Source organism: Thamnophis sirtalis, unplaced genomic scaffold, assembly GCF_051295495.1.
Source record: "Thamnophis sirtalis isolate CommonGarterSnake01/CBP01778 unplaced genomic scaffold, rThaSir2_p1.2 scaffold_1, whole genome shotgun sequence".
NCBI lineage: Eukaryota > Metazoa > Chordata > Lepidosauria > Squamata > Natricidae > Thamnophis > Thamnophis sirtalis.
Window position 1 is genome coordinate 52864732 of NW_028261381.1, and position 17469 is coordinate 52882200.

Sequence of the window (17469 nt, forward strand, 5' to 3'; positions counted from 1 at the left end):
ATAGTCCTGCTTCCTCATTATTGGTCCAGTTATGGTGGTATATACTTCTTTAATTCCTATACTGGGAAGGTCTTGGGATAATCACTGGACTATATTTATAGTGAAGTAGTTAATCAGAACTAAGTTCAAAGGGCAACAATGATTCAGAACATATATAGTTAGTTATCTACATAACACTTATTCAGAACACCTTAAAGCAGCCACTTTTCTTCCCTGGGTGCCTATGGCAGATCTTGGAAAAGACACCCTGCATTGTTAAGGTGTTCCTGGAAGGTGCGACATGCATGACCTCACATTTTTCACATCATATTAAAGTGATATTAGCATGCTATCTTAGGCTCAAACATCATTAACAGTATATAATGAATGGAGATCATAGAGACATTTTATATCATATTCTGGGTCAACAACTGAGAAAAGGCTCAAAGACTAAAAATGGTTATTCAAAGGTAGGCAGGCAGCAAGTTGCTCCAGAAATCAAAAGCCACACCTGTAGGGTTGTATTGGACAGAGATCTCAGTGGGATCACTGGATCTATGAAGCAGCCATCTTCAGATGAACCTATGGCACCCCGTATCACTGAAAACTGCAATCTTCTTTTAGGCAAGGAAACATGTTTCTATTTCTTAGAGCGTGAGCTTTTTAAGATTCTTTTCCCAACCAGAAAAACAACAACAAAATTTTAGAGAAGAATTCAATGGGGATAAAAGCCATAGCCATGTGATTAGCTAACAATAACATGGAGGATGCTATGCAAGTTATCAACAGCACTGAGGTCTTCGAACAGAATAACTGCCAGGCAAACCTGCCAGACAACTCAGAATTTTTGCGCTTCTGTAGCACCCATGTGTTGTCTTTTATGCTGCTAATTGTAAAAGGGAACAAAGAACATGGAACACCAGAAGTAAATGGCCAACGAAAGCTGCACCTTAAGCATTGCACTTTGTTTGAATTTTTGCACCTAGAACTGAGAGCTCTCTGGCCTGGATAGAGCAAGAGTAACATAACAGTAAATGTTCTGAATGATAGACAATTTTAGTGTGCTGATAAGATACAGGAGGACCAGCTTTTAATTCTGTAAGTAATGACACAGCCCGAGAAAATAAGACTTTACGTCTACTCTATGAAGTCCTCTCCTCAGGTGAAGGGTAGAAGTAAAAAGCTCCAATATCTTGAGGGGTGATTGGTATGGGAAGAACATGAAGTTTGTCAGCTGTAATAAAATTTGCAAAACAGTGGGTTTCAAAAACCAGAGATTTACAGAGCTGCATGATCATAAAGAGCCAGCAGGCATTCAGGTCAATCATGGTCAAATAAGCAAAATTTGTTCTATTTAGAAGTGGCCAGCTTTTTAAAATAGAGTGCATAATCGCACACTGACCAATGTGCAATAATGCAATGCTACTTCCTCAGAGACAGGTCTGTATGTTTTTTAAAAAATGTTTTGCATCAAGTATGAAAGATACACTGGTGTATCTTATATACCTCAGGAGAGGCCATCCTATTCTGCCCTATAAGTCCTGTATCACCTATATTCCACCAGTGCTGTCTCTTCCAAATCCAGCAATTTGGATATACTTATGATTCATAATCCCATAGACCAAATTCTGGTGAGTTTACAGCATGTGTCAATCAAGGCAGTTACTTTTGTGCAAATTCTTCGTACATGTCACTCACATGATACATGGGGTTCATTTCACAGATTATTTTTCTGATGGGTTTGTGCTTTTCTCCCGCTTGAAGTCAGCCTTTGATTTTCTTGGACTCTAAACTTTAGCACAAGTTTTTAATAGGCAGAAGATATTTCATAAGAGGCACAGCATTTTGGGCAGTAAAAACTAGGCTTTAAACCTTGATCCTTAGGCCACTGAACTATCAAAGGCAAAATTGATGATCATAAGCCCAACCATAACCAATATATCAAACCAGGGTGCTTTGTTTCTGTTTTTGAGGAGAAAAATGACAGACTGAAGGACTGTCAATTATCTGATTCACAAGACCTCCATTTTTGAAAAGCAAAGCTAAAATCTGCCCTCATATTCAGCAACTTGAGCTATATTTATGTGTCATTTGTCCTTCTCTTTCTTTAACCTTTGAGTGAAAACAAGGAAAAAGCTGTAGGTATGATTAATACAGACATTCACCAATGAGCAGCAATCCACAAATTATGTGTACATTTAGTACACATCTTTGTGTATTAGCCCAAAACCATATAGCCCCAAAGCCTCTGTATTCATGCAGAGTGCTTCTTTTTCAACTACATACAAAATGAAGGAAAGGAATTCATCTTTCCCATAGTACAGTCCCATAAACCATCAGATTCCCTATAAACCATTAATCTTTCTGCTGAGTAAACATTGCCTTCCATTTCCCTGACAGTTCCAACATGGCAAACAAGCATTTAGCAGCAATCTACATTAAGAGTTTGGATGCGCCCCCCCCCCAATATGGCAATGTCCATTCAATCATGGACTCTGTGATGCATTGTGGGGTGTTTGGTCTTTCTGAACTTGGTGGTTTTCATCCAAATATGGTTTTGGGTACTGATGATGTTGCCTACGGTAGTTTGGTAATGCAAGAAAACCACCAAGCTCAGAGAGCACCAAGGACCAAGCAGTTTAACCCCAGGCTACAAAATATTCTCTTCTATGATGGGTTCCTTCATCTCATTGTTTCTTCCATTTTTCCCCCAGAAACCTTGTTTGAAAAAAATATTGTTGTTTGCCTTATACATACATATATAAATGATATGAATTTGATATTCACACAACTTATATAAAAAAGAAGTTTGAAATGGTACACAAGGAAAGTTTGCTGATAATATTACTTGAAATAATTCCAGATTTTGTTTTTCTCTCTTGCTGATTCTCAAACTCTTATATCCCCAAATTGGAAAATTCATGGAAATGTATTAATCTACAATAGGGGTGTCAAACTGCCACCCTGCAAGCCGGATGCATCATGCCCATACCAGCTCCGCAAAGGCAAAAAAGCCATGATACATTGTGATATGTCACGTGACGCAATTGAGTTTGAGACCCGTGATCTACAACAACCAAGATGTGCTCAACTAGCAAACAATCAGTCATCGTCATCATCATCATCGTCATCATGATGCATGTTCACAATCAATAATACAGGAAGCGGGCTCAAATACCGATACGCATTATTAAATAAATTATGATACTTATATAGCGGCTATTAGCATAACCCTAATTCACAATGGCATCTAAAACAAATTCATCACACCCAGCAATATAATGATTTGATTTATACTGAAAAGAAAAGGGGGGGGGAAACCTCTGGAGAACAAAATTAAACTTGCAAGATATACGTGCTTCTCAAACCCAAGGGGTTTTGTTGTTGTTAACTTGCTTGCTTCCTTATTTTTAAGCATCAAAATAACTAAATTATTAAAAAGGAGGGTGGGCAAATGCTTCTCTGAAATTAAATCACATGTTTGATTCACGTTCACATGTCCAACGGGTTATTAATGTCAAGCTGTAGTGAAGATACTCAAGAAAATCACTACCATTCAGAGCCACTAACAGCTATTAAATCTCCATCAATTCAACTTAACACAAGTGTACTTCAGGACCCTTCCAGATGCAGCTCAGAAGCTCCTGCCTGACTTTATTCTATTGTCTTCTAAGTCACAAAAGGGCCCTTGCTGAGGATGCCTCTGAAAAAGAACCGTATGTCTTATAGACCTGATGTTCTTTTAACAGATCTTCCCTTAATCAACAGAACCCACACACCCTTTCTCTACCAATGGATTAAAAGAAAAATGGGAGAGAGTCCTAGGATAACCTCAGCAAGTCAGCACGAAACAAGAAAAAAAACCTATATTAACGTTACTGTAACAAAGTTTTCCTTTCACCCAGTGGTGAAATTCAGCTGGTTCTATCCAGTTCTGGCGAGGTGGTAGAAGCGGCGGGAGGCTCCACCCACCCACCATCACATCCCATTTTTTACATCCTGCGCATGCACGGAAGGTCCTGTGCATGCGTGGAAGGTGGTGCATGCACTCCATTTACAAACCAGTAGCGAAGATAAGTTGATTTCATCCCTGCTTTCACCTCTTGGAGACAGGAGGAAGGCGAGGAATATTTAATTTGGAAAAAGTAAGGTAAAGGAACTCTTCGACTTGTGAAGGCAATGAGGACCAAAATTTTTGTTTGCTAAGTGACATAGTCATTAAATCAGTAGCGCCCAATTTTACAAACTTTTCAGCTGCTGTTATAAAGTGAATCACACAATCATGACATGTGTCCGGCTTCCCCAAATGACTTTACTTGATGGGATCCAGCTGGGAAGGTCACAAAGGGGGACTACTATGTGACCATAGGACATTGGAAGAGTTGTGAATACATGGCAGCTGCCCAACATCTGAATTTTGATCAGGGATGTTTCAATGACTGTAAGTGCCACCATCAGTTGTAAGTCACTTTTTTTCAGTGCCACCATAAATGAGTGGTTGAAATTTGACAACTCCCTGTATGTCTCATTTCGCACAGAGAGCTCAGTTCTGATTCTGTTGTTATTGCTCATTTAAAGCCTCATGATTTCATTGAATGTTGAATGTGTAATAGAACTGCATCTTTGGCCTATGCCTATAATATTCCAGATAGTTACCACACTCTAATGTGGCCAAATGCAGGCCACCATCAACTGGACAATGGGTCCAAATCAGTGGTGAAATTCATTTTTTTTACTACTAGTTCTGTGGCCATGGCTTGGTGGCCATGGCAGGGCAAGGATACTGCAAACTCCCCATTTCCACCCCACTCTGAGCCCCACTCTGAGGTGGTATTTGCCAGTTCTCTGAAATACTCAAAATTTCCACTACCGGTTCTCCAGAAACTGTTAAAACCTGTTGAATTTCACCCCTAGTCCAAACCTGTTCCCTGCTCTGTATTCAGTAATTAAATAGATGAAACAAGGAAAGATAATTCATGAAACAGTCTAAATGTTAAGCAAAAGAGATTTCAAGTTGGCCAGCCTTTGGATGGGTGACTGGCTGACCATCTTTCTTAAGTAGTCTTGAACTTTAGAAATAAAACATGTAAGCAACTGATCTCCAAGTCCCATGATTTTGGGGTGCCACAACCGAGCATCACATTGTGCAGGTTCTGTCAATATTCCCCAATCAGATGACTGAACATGTAGCCGGACTTTTTTTTCTTGCAGATGTGCCAAGCGGTTTGAGAATTCTGCCTGCCATGGGTCCAGTCTTTTTAGGAGGACCCCCAAGCTGGAGAAAGGTGATTTACAGGTTTGTGGTGTGTCAAACAAATGCATGAGGTAGCCAATGTTCTTGACTACAACTCTGAATGAAGACCAATTTCCATAAGCTGCATGATGGATGTAAATAATTATTTGATGGGGAAACTATTCAAATATTTACCCTGATAGAAATAAAACAGGGCTTGGCATTCAAAGGCAACATGGTTTACATTACTTCTTCAGCTTCAACCTCAATAATACTTGGGCAAACAATTGACACAAACTCATGGTAAACCATTCCAAACTCGATTGCAGAAAATATGGCTTCAGCAAAAGAGTGGTCAACGCCTGGAATGCTGTAACTGACTCAGTTGTTACATCCTCAAACCCCCAAAGCTTCAACCTTAAACTGTCTACAGTGGACCTCACCACATTCCTAAGAGGTCCATAAAGGGGGTATACATAAGCGCACCAGCGTGCCTATTGTCCCTGTCCTACTGTCCCCATTTATTTGTATTCATTTCTTTCATTCATGTCCATGTTTATATTTATACCTGCTATCTTGTACATGTTTGACAAGCTAATAAATACAAATAAATACAAATACATAAAGACTGGTTGCACCTAAAAAGGCATTCCAATACCTACTTGTAAAATCTAAGAATGTACATTCCTTTATTGATATATAATAGCCTACTCTCTTTTCTTTCTACCTGGCATGATGCACCATAAATAAAAAACATGGAGGAAAAATTTGATACAATGCTATGGTAGTCTAGAAATACATTAAAAAGTCAACAACGTAAAGAACTGGGAGGCTTCGGAGTACCCAACTGGGAAGCATATTATAATGCAGCAATTATGACATGGGTGAAGGATTGGGTGACGTTGAGTAGAAGGCGCCTATTGGCTATAGAGGGACATGACCTCCCCCAGGGATGGCATGCCTCCTCCTGGCAAGAAAGAGATACCCCCCATAGGTACTTCATGGGACATTATATTTGGAAGATTTTGATGGGGGTGTGGGAAAAGATGAGGAAAAAATACTATCTTAGGATTCCGTGCTGGTTGGCACCGTTAGAGGCCTTAATGCATCCCAGTGTATTTAATTGGACAAGAAACATAACATATAAAGACATTATGACAGAAGATGGCAACATGAAAACAAAGATGGAATTAGAGCAGCAGGGCAGGAATCTAGAATGATGGGAATATTTACAGATTAGAAATAGGTTCAAAAGCGATAAGGTACGGTTTGGGATCTACCCAAACCCTCAGGGGCTAAATAAGATTTTGTTTGGCTGAGATAAGAAAATGTTATCGAAGATTTATCAATTTTTGACCTGTCAAGATGCTAAAGAAGAGATGGATAAAAGCCTTCTAATAACATGGGAGAGAAACTTTGGCTATGAGATTGAAATGGGCAAATGGTGGGATCTATGGAGTAATGTTTATTTGAATGTTTATTTTATTTATATGCCGCCCTTTTCCCCCCCCCGAAGGGGACTCAGGGCGGCTCACAACTCAACTCAATAGTAAGACTATTAAACTTACAATATCTACAGCATTTAAAGAAAACATATACAAGATGGTTTATAGATGGCACTTCTCCCCAACGAGGTTAGCCAAAATGTTTCCTGGGTTGTCTCCACTGTATTGGAAATGTGGAAGAAGGGATGGCACATTCTACCATATTTGGTGGTCTTGTACTGAGGCCACGAAATACTGGAGAAGGATTCAAAAATGGCTAAAAGAGGTTACCGGGACAAGCATGGAATGGAAACCCGAGAATTTTTTACTAAGTATAAAACCAGAAAACATGAGTAAATCTATATGGCATTTGAGCCTACATATAATTGTGGCCGCAAGAATAATTTATGTACAATTTTAGAAATCTACTACCATACCGTCGGAAGATGCCATAATTAAAAAGATCTATGAATGTGCAGAAATGGACAGAATGATGGGTTGGCTGAGGGACAAAGGAGAAACGGAACATTACCTTAGCTGGAACCTATGGTATATGAGGGCGACAAGGAGAACAGCAGGGACTTAAAACGGGGAAAGTTAAATAACAGTTGTTAACAATGGGAACTAAAAGTGAACATGGGTATTGTAATAGATCCCTGAACTTTGTAACAAGAAGATGCTGCTTAGAAACTAAACAATGAGGAAGGAAAAAAAAAAAGTTGGGCTGTGAATGACTGTCACCGCGGGGGGGGGGGGTGTTGTATGTTTAAAATTGTATTTATATTTGTATGTTTTATTCTTTAAAAAAATGTATAACCAATAAAGATTGTTTTTTAAAAAAAGTCAACAACCAAAGCACCTCTGATATTGTAAGCAAAATTCGCTGAGACAAATAATTTTGATGATTCTTTGTTTACTAACTTTGGGTGCAAGACAACCAGGAAATACTAAGATAGTGCACTAGTCTGAGTAGCTGAGAAAATATTGAAGAAGATGATGGCCATATATAGCTACCCTGTTTCCCTGAAAGTACGAGCTCCCCAGATAATAAGCCCAATTGGGCTTTTGAGAGCATGCGCTAAAATAAGCCCTCCCTGAAAATATTGCAACACAGCAGCAGCCATGAGGTGATCATGCTCGCCACCGCCTGCACCTCAAAAATTATAAGTTCTTCCTGAAAATAAGGCCAAGTGCTTATTTCGGGGGTCAAAAGAAAATAAGACCCTGTCTTATTTTGGGGAAAACACGGGACATGGGCTTGTCTGCATTGTCACCAGAAAACAACTAAAAGGGCACTTTTTTACTTCTGATATGGTGAATGTTGTATACATTGGAACTTCTCTGACTAATATCAGTTGTCTGTGATGTCTATTTTCAGAATTCCATTTAATAGACATGCCAGAGATTAATCCAGAAATTTCAGCAAATAGAACACATATTTTGTCATTCAGCTGAGCCTGTTTTTCTTTACTGAGTACTGTGCCCGGCTAGTCAGGCTGATCCAAAAATCTTCCTTGACTTCCTCAAAGAATCTTTTTAAAATATCAAGCAAACAAACTTCATGCAGCTTTAGACATTTTCTTTCATGTATCTCCAGAAAATGATAATTGAGGATAAGCTATTTCTTGATTGCAATTTCCACTAATAGGCAGCCTTAGTTTTTCATTAAAAAGAAGATGATGAAGAAGAATACAACTATTGTTACAATCATGTTAAAGACTTGATGGCATGTGAATGTAAAAATCCCATGCAAATGCATGTAAGAAATCCACTGGCAATTATTAATAGGCAGCAAAAGTGACCATCAGCATTCACCAGGTTGCTATCAGAAAGTGTCTGTGTGCGCGCACACATGCATGCACACACAAACAACACACATCCATTATATTCATCAGCTTTCTCTAGGACAGTCAGCAAATTTTGTCTGAGCATAATAACAATTTAACAAGCAGCCACAAGTTATTGGGGAAATCAAGTAAAAGATTGCTTGTAAAGTACTTTGTCCTACAAAGGTATCCACTGGCCAATGAGAAAATGTGGTTATTTGGGAGACGTTACCTGAAGCTAATAGAAGATAAGCATCTTACATGTGCTAAATTCAGTTTTCCACTCTCCTGCCAGACAGGCACACAAAAGAAATAAAACAGGAGACTTAAGAATAACTACTGTTCAGTGTCTTAGAAATCAAGTATGATTGAATCATAAAGAGGGAACAGTTCAAATGATTCCCCCTCTCCCCTCCCACTACATAAGTTGCTTGAAAGAAAACCCAGAAGCATAATTGGTCTGGAAGCCCCATTTAATTACAGGGTTCGAGTCCAACTGGGAAGGAAAAGAACTGCATTTCAACCACACCACCTGAGATCATCCAGATACTGAAACTATTTGCAAGTTGACAAAAACATTTGCATCATAAAACACGCCAAGGCAGTGGGCTGAGGCAAGGCAGATGTGGAATGTGCAAAGATCAGGGCACTAAAACAATTGGGGCTGTAAATAAGGACTAGTGATCAGCAATCATTGCAACTCAGAGGTTTAAATGCCAGGCAATTAATGGGCTTCGTTTCTACTGAAAGGAAATAGTTTATCATAAGCTATCCTGTGAGCAGCCAAGAACTTTGCATCTGACCCTCACAAAGGTATGAAAAGAGAGAGAGAAGCATTGATAATTGGGCTTTCTGTCCAGTCACGAACATTACACAAACTTTCTCCCTCTGAACCGTTAGGAGCACAGCTGTTTCCTGCACTTTCTACTGTATGTCTTACAGTAGAAGACACAATGAGAGAGAGGGGGGTTGGTGTCTCTGGCAAAAAGGTGGGAAGGGGCACCCGGAGGGGAAGGCAGAATTCAACCTAGTGCTAAAAGTTCCTTTGTTTTTGCTGTTGTTTTTGGTTCATTAAATTTTCCACAGATTTGCAGAGAAGAAAAAAACATGATCAATAAACCCTGACAAAAGCGAACGTGTGAAAAAGGCAAGAGAAAGGCAAAAGGGGGAGGGAGATAAAAGGGAGATCCTGATTTCAGAGCCAGAGGACCAGAGCTTTGGGCCGCTGAAGAATTTGAATAGGCCATCATTTCTTTACAGCTTTTCACTTTCTTTCTCCTCCTGACTGTTGGAACTCTTCAGTCAATACAATAGTAAATGCACTAAAACTGGTTTTCTTATGCTAATGGATGGGATCGGGCACTCAGAGTTAAAACACACTTCCCACCAATGTGTGTTCTTTTTTCTCCCTTTTTTTAAAAAAAAAAACATTAACCTATTCAAGTTAACCCAAAATTTCAGAGCCTGCTTAAAGCTTAACCTCCCCCATGCACAAAATTAATGTGGGTTCTGTTCCCACCTACTCTTTTTAGCAGCAAAGGAGCAGAAAGTCTTCTTCAATCAGGGTAAGGTTTCTTTTTAAAAGCCTTTCAGATGCGAGAAATGACTGAAAAGGAAGGAGCAGAAAATCAGCATATAGAATTTTAGCCTGTCTTATTTCATTCAATGAATGAATAGAACAGTAATAGTAATAACATGAATAACAATACTTTGTAATTTGTTTCAAGGGGAAACTCTATTCTGTGTTTCTATAAATCTCTGTGAGTTCTGGCCCTTTTATTCTGGATAGCCAAGGTCACCAAAAACTAAATTTCATAAACATTCTTCAAGGTTTAAATAAATGGTTTCGCTCAGTTATGCCATATGTGTGTGTGTGTGCGTGCGTGCGTGCGTGCGTATATATATATATATATATATATATATATATATATATATATATATATATATATATATATATATATAATTTTATATATTTTTATATTATATAATATATTTATATAATATATAAATATATTTATATATTTTAAATATATATATATATATATATATATATATATATATATATATATATATATATATATATGTGTGTGTGTGTATATGTATATGTATATGTATATTGTGTCACAACCCCTGGTATGCCCCAATTATGGGAGGAAGCTAACTGCTTCCATTATCTGTCAATCGGCTCGTCACAAGAGTCCATCACGACAGAAACCCAATATTTTTACTGTTGCCTTTGTTATATTTGTATATATAATATACAAATATATACAATATATATGTATATTACTTATCTACTTATGGGTTTTATCTTTAAGTGCAAGCATCACATAGTAAGTATCCAGTAAGAAGATAGTCATTTTTAAATAGGAATTTTGTTGTCTTTATGGCTTTGTGTGTTAAAGAAGTAATTGACCCTAAAGAGTTTACCCTTCAAAATGTTAACAAATAAAGTCCAATTCTTTTCCGTAGTCACCCTAATGTTAAGGATATGTCAAACACTTTTCAAGCAAATTAACACAAAGCAATCTACTTCATTCACAAAAATCTGGATAGCCAAACCACGCAGCTTATAAGCAAACATTCACAGCCCAGTAAGTGTCAGAGAAGGCTTGGAGCCATAATTAGATAATAACCACATTTTAAAAGAAGGGGCATTCCAAATAAGCTCTTTTTTAACCTGCTCCTTCAAAAATCTTTTGGTAAGATGGTGAAGTGTGCTCACTCTAAGGAAAGCAACGGTTGGGTATTTGCTACACAAATACACAGAGTGAGTTTTGGAAAGCTGCTTGCTGCATTTGCTTTCTTTGCTAATCTGTCCTGGAAACTCTGTTGTGAACAAGGCACTTCTGAGACTACAAAAAGCTTGAAGGATTTGTGTATCTTTCAGGACACAGTGCAAACAACTGGCTTACAGTAGGCCACCAGAAGTTGAGCGAGCAAGCTTAGCAACATTTATTCAGCTTCTATAAATGCTTTGGATGTCTCAGGAAGCGATTGCTCTGGTAAGAGAGTTGCTCCTTTAAAAGTATATATGTTCAAGGCTATTTTTCCCCCAAAAGCCAAGATATTCTATGCCTTAAATAAAACCAAAAACTCTTGATATATATTAACCTGGCTAAGGAAGCTTTGTAATTAACCAACACTTTCAGCCTCCTCCCCTGTCCTGTAACTCTAGAAGAGCCACCACAAGTTATAACTCAAAACAAGCTTTTTTTTTAAAAAAAAAAGTGCATTACATTTTGCATAATGTATTTCTGCAATAAGATGCAATGCAATGAGTACTTGGCAGAGAATTCCCCGTGTAGTCAACATTTTTTTTTTACCTTGTGGGAAAGTAATATGATAAAACTGACAATTCCTTTGCATTTGCTCAGAATGCCATACAAGCTTAAGATCAACAGATGATACTTCAGGGAAAAAAGGATTATGCTGCAGCACCTCCAGATAGTTTTAAAGAGTACGCTAAACCCACAATACAATTCCTCCACTGTCCGCTTCTTTACCTATTTTTTTTTTTTTTGTAACTATTCAGCTTGCTTTTCCAGTATTGTCATCCGGCACTAGCTTTATACTATGTTGTCTCAAGTTTATCAGAATTCCAAAAATAAAACTTCTGCATATAGATTAGCACTACTAGATGTATCATGCATCGATTAATCACCCTAACCTAAGACAACCCAATAGGAGAAAAGAGGAAAAACAACAACAGGAAAGGGCCTGAATATTTCACCTTATTTCTTAAATGGACATAACTGCATGCAAACATCACTTGCACACACACATACAAACATGGAGATACCTCCACCTATATCCCCTCCTGGATGTTAAGAAAGAAGGATATGAAAAGGAAGCTGGAACCCATCTTCCTGAGGACATATTTTCTTTTGCAGAGCAGTTAACATTTCTAGGCATTTCAAAGTAGGCATACAAGTGGATTCAGGATCAAATTATTCTTTTACCACACCTGCATTTTCAAAGATTATCTCCTTGGGAAAAGCCACACCACAGAATGAAAAAAAAGCCACTAAAGAGAAAACAGTGATTATCAGATAGAAGAAACAGTTCTATCTTCTAAAAATTATGGGCAGCCTATCTAAAGCCTTTAGAAAGATTATACATGTAGAGTCCCTGCAATTTTCTTGGCATGAATTTTGGAAAGTTGCCTTAGGTTTAATTGTCTCACAAAAAGTTCCACTGAGAGTAATTTCCTTGAGAGGCAAGCATGAGAGAAAAGACCATACCAGATGAGATATTGCCTTGTAAGTGTCATTTATTTTGAGGAAAAGTCAAAGGCAGGTGTTGTCACCACTTCCTTGCACATTGGGCAAAATGTAAATCACTTCAGGCAAACTTTAAAAACCACACATACAAACTCAGAGTTAGACACCGGTGTGCAAACTATGTGCAATGAACATTTGCAGCTAGGAAAACCTCAGATATCTGTAAAAAATATTTTCCAAGTGAAGGAAAGTAATTTGATTTGCTTTACACACACACACACACACACACACACACACACACACACACACAGAAATTTGATTTACCTTCAGCCTGGTACACAGAAAATCACAAAAAAGGGATTCACTGAAATTTAAGGGAGCTAGAACAAACAGATGAGATCCATGCAGCTTTGCAAGAAATCAGTTTTTCCCCTTTCTGTATATTTTGGATTTTAGCGTTTATTTACTCTATCCTTTTGGCACAGGGTCCAAGGGACATGCCAATACAATATTTGTTTAAATGCTATTTTATGCAGCAGGCAAGAGAAACATTTACTTTCGAATTCTTGGCCATCCCCTGAGACCCAATTGCATAAAAAAGAGAGTATTTTTTTTACAACTGCTCTTTTTATTGGCAGCAGTCAATAGTATATGAACTTCAAACCCCAAAGCTGAAAAAGTGTACCCAGACCCAGTATTTTAGAAACTATATAAAATCAAAGAAACCAACGTAAACAAAATGGGTTAAGGATTTAAAAGTTGAAACTTCATAGGTTTCAGCCTATGCTAGTGATTCATTTCTCTATTCTGTAATGAGCGTACTGCCAAAGTTTACCTAATCTCCATTTTATTATGTTAAACGCATTCTGAATTGTTACCATGTTGCTGTCTCTTACACTTGTTAGAAAGAAACGCTCATTGGGGGGGGGGGGGGAATATTGGACTTACTTATGAGTAAGCTTACATAAAATAAATGACAAAGGGTAGCGAAGTTTATCACAATACTGTGGGTATATACACTATGCTAAGAGAAAGTTAGACTTCCCATTCAAGTGCAGAAGAATCTTTCCCATTTTTAAAGAATTCTCTCGTTTTATTTTCTCTGCTATGTAACTTTGTCCAACACAGTTAGTTTTGTGGCCTTTATGATGAAAGGTGACCGATGGTGCGAAAAAGTTGTTTTTGTTGCAAGCCACGTGTGTAGATGAGATAAATTTAATGAGAAACTAAACTCTTTATGTTGCCAGATGTTCCCGGCTTAAACCAGCCCAAAACTTCTCAGCATCTCTCTCCTCGCACAACTTTACAAAGCCCACAGCTGCCTCCAAACCTCAGCTCCCTAGAGAAGGAAAGGTACAAGAGGCCCCTGGCTATTATTCATCGTCTTCTTTTGCTGGTGCTGACCGCTAAGAGTTTCCAATCTCGGCCCGACTTCTAGTTAAGTAAAGCGCAAACCTAACAGCGCCTCGAGCAACCCTTGGAGGCAAAAAAAGTGTGCAGTTCCGCCGGGACTGGATATTTTTAACAGGGAAACCCCAGCAAATGACAGCAATCGGGCGCGGGTGCGTTTTGCGGTCGAGACTGACACCCTGACGAGTTGAGTTCCTTCTCTTTGCAATTGTTTTCAGCCCCGAGGTGGGGGGGGGGGGAGAGAAAGAGAGAATCTCCCCCCTTTGCTCTTTCAAACCCTTAATAGGATTGGCGCCCAGTTCGCTCCACGCCGCTCCCCAACACACGCGGATCAAGTTGCAGAGGTGGATGGTTGAAATTCCTTCGCAAATATACTTGCTGAAAGATAGCTTCGGGGACCGGGGAAGGATGGGATGGTGGGGAAGGGGTGGGGGGTGGGGGGGGAAGAAAACATTGTGGCTGGGAGGCGAGTGCGTGGCGTTAACTCGTATCAGAGGGTCTCTCTCTCCCCCCCTCTTCCTCCCCCTCTATCTTTCTTTCTCTCTTTCCCCCTCTCCCTCCCTCCCCTCCCTCTCTCTTTTCCCCCCTCTCCCTTCCTCCACTCCCAAACCCACACATCCAGGGAGTAAGCCTACAGGAACTTCGGCCACGTTCTGTCCCGTCTCTTGAAAGATACAAAAATAAACCTTGAGTTGCAACAGGAGTGACTGCCAGGCTGTTACATCACAGTGCCACGAGGTTGCCGCCTTAGATCGCCGCACGCACTTCAGAGAAGCATCATCCCAAGCAACAGCACACACTCACTCACACAGGGGCGCAAGACGCATCCTGCCACTCGGTCCAAAGTAGCCGAAAACTACAGTCCCGGGGCACCCCCGAAGACGCTTGGCAGGAAAAGTGCGGGACGACCCCTCTCTCTCTCTCTCTCTCCCTCTCTCTCTCTCTCTCTCTCTCTCTCTCTCACACACACACACACACACACACACACACACACACACACACCCAAGGCAGCGTCCGCTGAATCCTTGCAAAATTGGGCAAAAGCGGAGAGAGCGGAGCAGACGGAGCCGAATCGAGCCTCTGGTCCACCGAATGGATAACGGACTCTCTACCTGAGGCCGTTTCAAGGCGACCTTCCCGCGAAGAGAAGGGAAGGGAAGCCGCGGAGACCTCTGTGCTCCCCCCCTGCCCCTCCGTTGCAGAAGGCCGGCGGGACGGGAGGTGGGCTTCTCCCTTCTCTCTCGGCTTCACATTACGGCCGGATAGGGCCTAGCCAGTTCGCCTTCCCCCCCCCCTTCCCTTCGGCTGCAACGGGGTAGCCAGGCGCGGCCGCTAAGTTTTTGGAGTCGCTTTTTTCTCTCCGCGCTACAACCTCTTTTTGCGCGGTGTGTCTATGTGTGAGGGTCCTGCCCCAACTCCCCCCCACACACACACTCTGGCCCGCCACACCCACGCGAGAAGAGGAGGCGGGAAAACGCGTGTTTCTCCCCCGTCCACGATCTCACGCGGGGGAGCCGAGGAATCTCCGCTCGGGAAGTCGCGTCTGCGTCCCCTCAAACCCCTCCCCAGGAGAAATGCCCAAACGCCTCGGTGGGGATCCCCGCCCACCCCCAAAAAAGTCACGAGCGGCTCTGCGACTTTACCCCTAACGAGAAGTTTTCAGGCGGCCAGCGGCTGTTCCGGCTCCAGAGCAGGGCGACGAGCCCAACTCCCCATCATCCACTTCAGGGGCGCGGAAGAGTGAATGGGGTTCGCTGGCCGGGCTTCTTTTTTGTGCTCCGTCTCTCTGGCCCCCGTCTTGTTTTAAAGAAAGGCGAAGTCGCTGCTGTTTTGTTGCTGCCGGCCCTTCCCGACGCTCGCGCGGATTCTTTCCCCTTTTTTCTCCCGCTCCGAGGCTCATTGATGATCGCCGGGGGGGGAGAAGGGGGGAGGCCAGGAGAGTTTAAAAAAGTGTCGAGCGCCCCTGCTGCTGGCGTATTTCTGCCCTTCTGCCATCCATCATCCCTGCGTAGGACATCAATACAAGCACGCTCGGGGGAGAATGAAGGCGGACGGAGAGGAGGAGGAGGAGAGGGAGAGGGAGAGTTCTGTTTTCGCCCACCGCCAATTGAGGAAAGTTCAAAAAAAGAAAAAAGAAAAGGGGGGCGAACCAAAGGGGAGGAGAAAAGAAACTCCGTCCGTCTCTCTCTCTCTCTCTTTCTCTCTCCCTCCCAACTTTTGAAACCCAGTTGGGGTTTGGTTAACTCAAGTCAGATGATCTCCGGAACCCAAATCCATTGACTGATCTGTTTTCATTCTAATCCGCGGCGGCTGCTCCTCCTCCTCCTCCCCGCCCTGAAGTCAAATGCACCATTAGCTCTTCCAGAGAGGCCGGCCTTCCTCGCATACCGGAGGGGAAAGGAGGTGCCGCAAGTGGCCCAGAGGGGGGAGAGGGGTGAGGGGTTAGAAGAGGCGGAAAAAGGAGCCGGCGCAGCGGGAATTAAGCATCTCGAATTGCGCTTGGAAGAACAAGAAGATTCTCCCCAGAAAAGTGGCGCGGTCTCTTGCTCGCTCTCTCTCGCTCGCGCTCGCTCTCTCTCTCTCTCTCTCTCTCTCTCTCTCTCTCTCTCTCTCTCTCATACACACACACACACACACACACACACACAAACTTTGGTCACGGCGCAGATCACATGGGCAGCCGGCCGAGCGAAAAGTTGCGAAGTTCGAAGGCGCTAGAAGGCGACGAAGCTCCCCAGAAGTTGTTGAGGAGGTCCCAGAATCCCATCTCCCAACTCTCAGCGATTGGCTTGAGTGAGTTTGGGATGAACCCCTGCTGTTGGCGGCCCTGGTTGGGATGTAGTTTTGTTTTGTGGGTAAAGGGGTTCCAGCAATAGCAACTTCTTTTCTTAAAGCAGTTGCCAGGTGACCTTGTTTGATGGCCTCCTCAGAGTTGTCTGTGCCTCTGTTTTAAGTTTGTGAGTGCCAGAGGAAAAGAATAAGAGGAGAAATGAATAGGAAAAGTTGACACTCAAAACTTTTGCATACAGATGTCTGTCAGTCGTCCAGGGCATGGTTGTCCCAGAGGTGTGTTTTTTTTCAAGAGGTAAACTGGACTTTCTGGTTTTTTCTTTGAAAAAGCTTCTTCTGCTCATATACAGTTCAAAATTTTTCTTCCCCATAACAGATGTTTCGGTCTTGTCAACTGCCACGGGTCCAAATGCAGTTGACAATGTGTCGACTTAATAAATAAAAATACATCGATCAATAAAGGCTTCTGTCTCATTACACAGTTGAATTATTAATATTTAAATCAGTTGGCTTTAACAGTAAGT

General features: G+C 41.3%; 1 protein-coding gene across 1 annotated transcript in view; it reads right to left on the reverse strand.

Moving 5' to 3' along the window:
• The window catches only part of GLI2 (GLI family zinc finger 2), a 329813-nt gene extending 313401 nt beyond the window's left edge, over positions 1–16412 (reverse strand). Inside the window, exon 1 of the mRNA XM_087712078.1 lies at positions 15799–16412. The gene's annotated coding sequence lies outside the window, so the exon portion shown is untranslated. The remainder of the gene's footprint in view (positions 1–15798) is intronic.
• Between the last annotated feature and the right edge of the window lie 1057 nt (positions 16413–17469).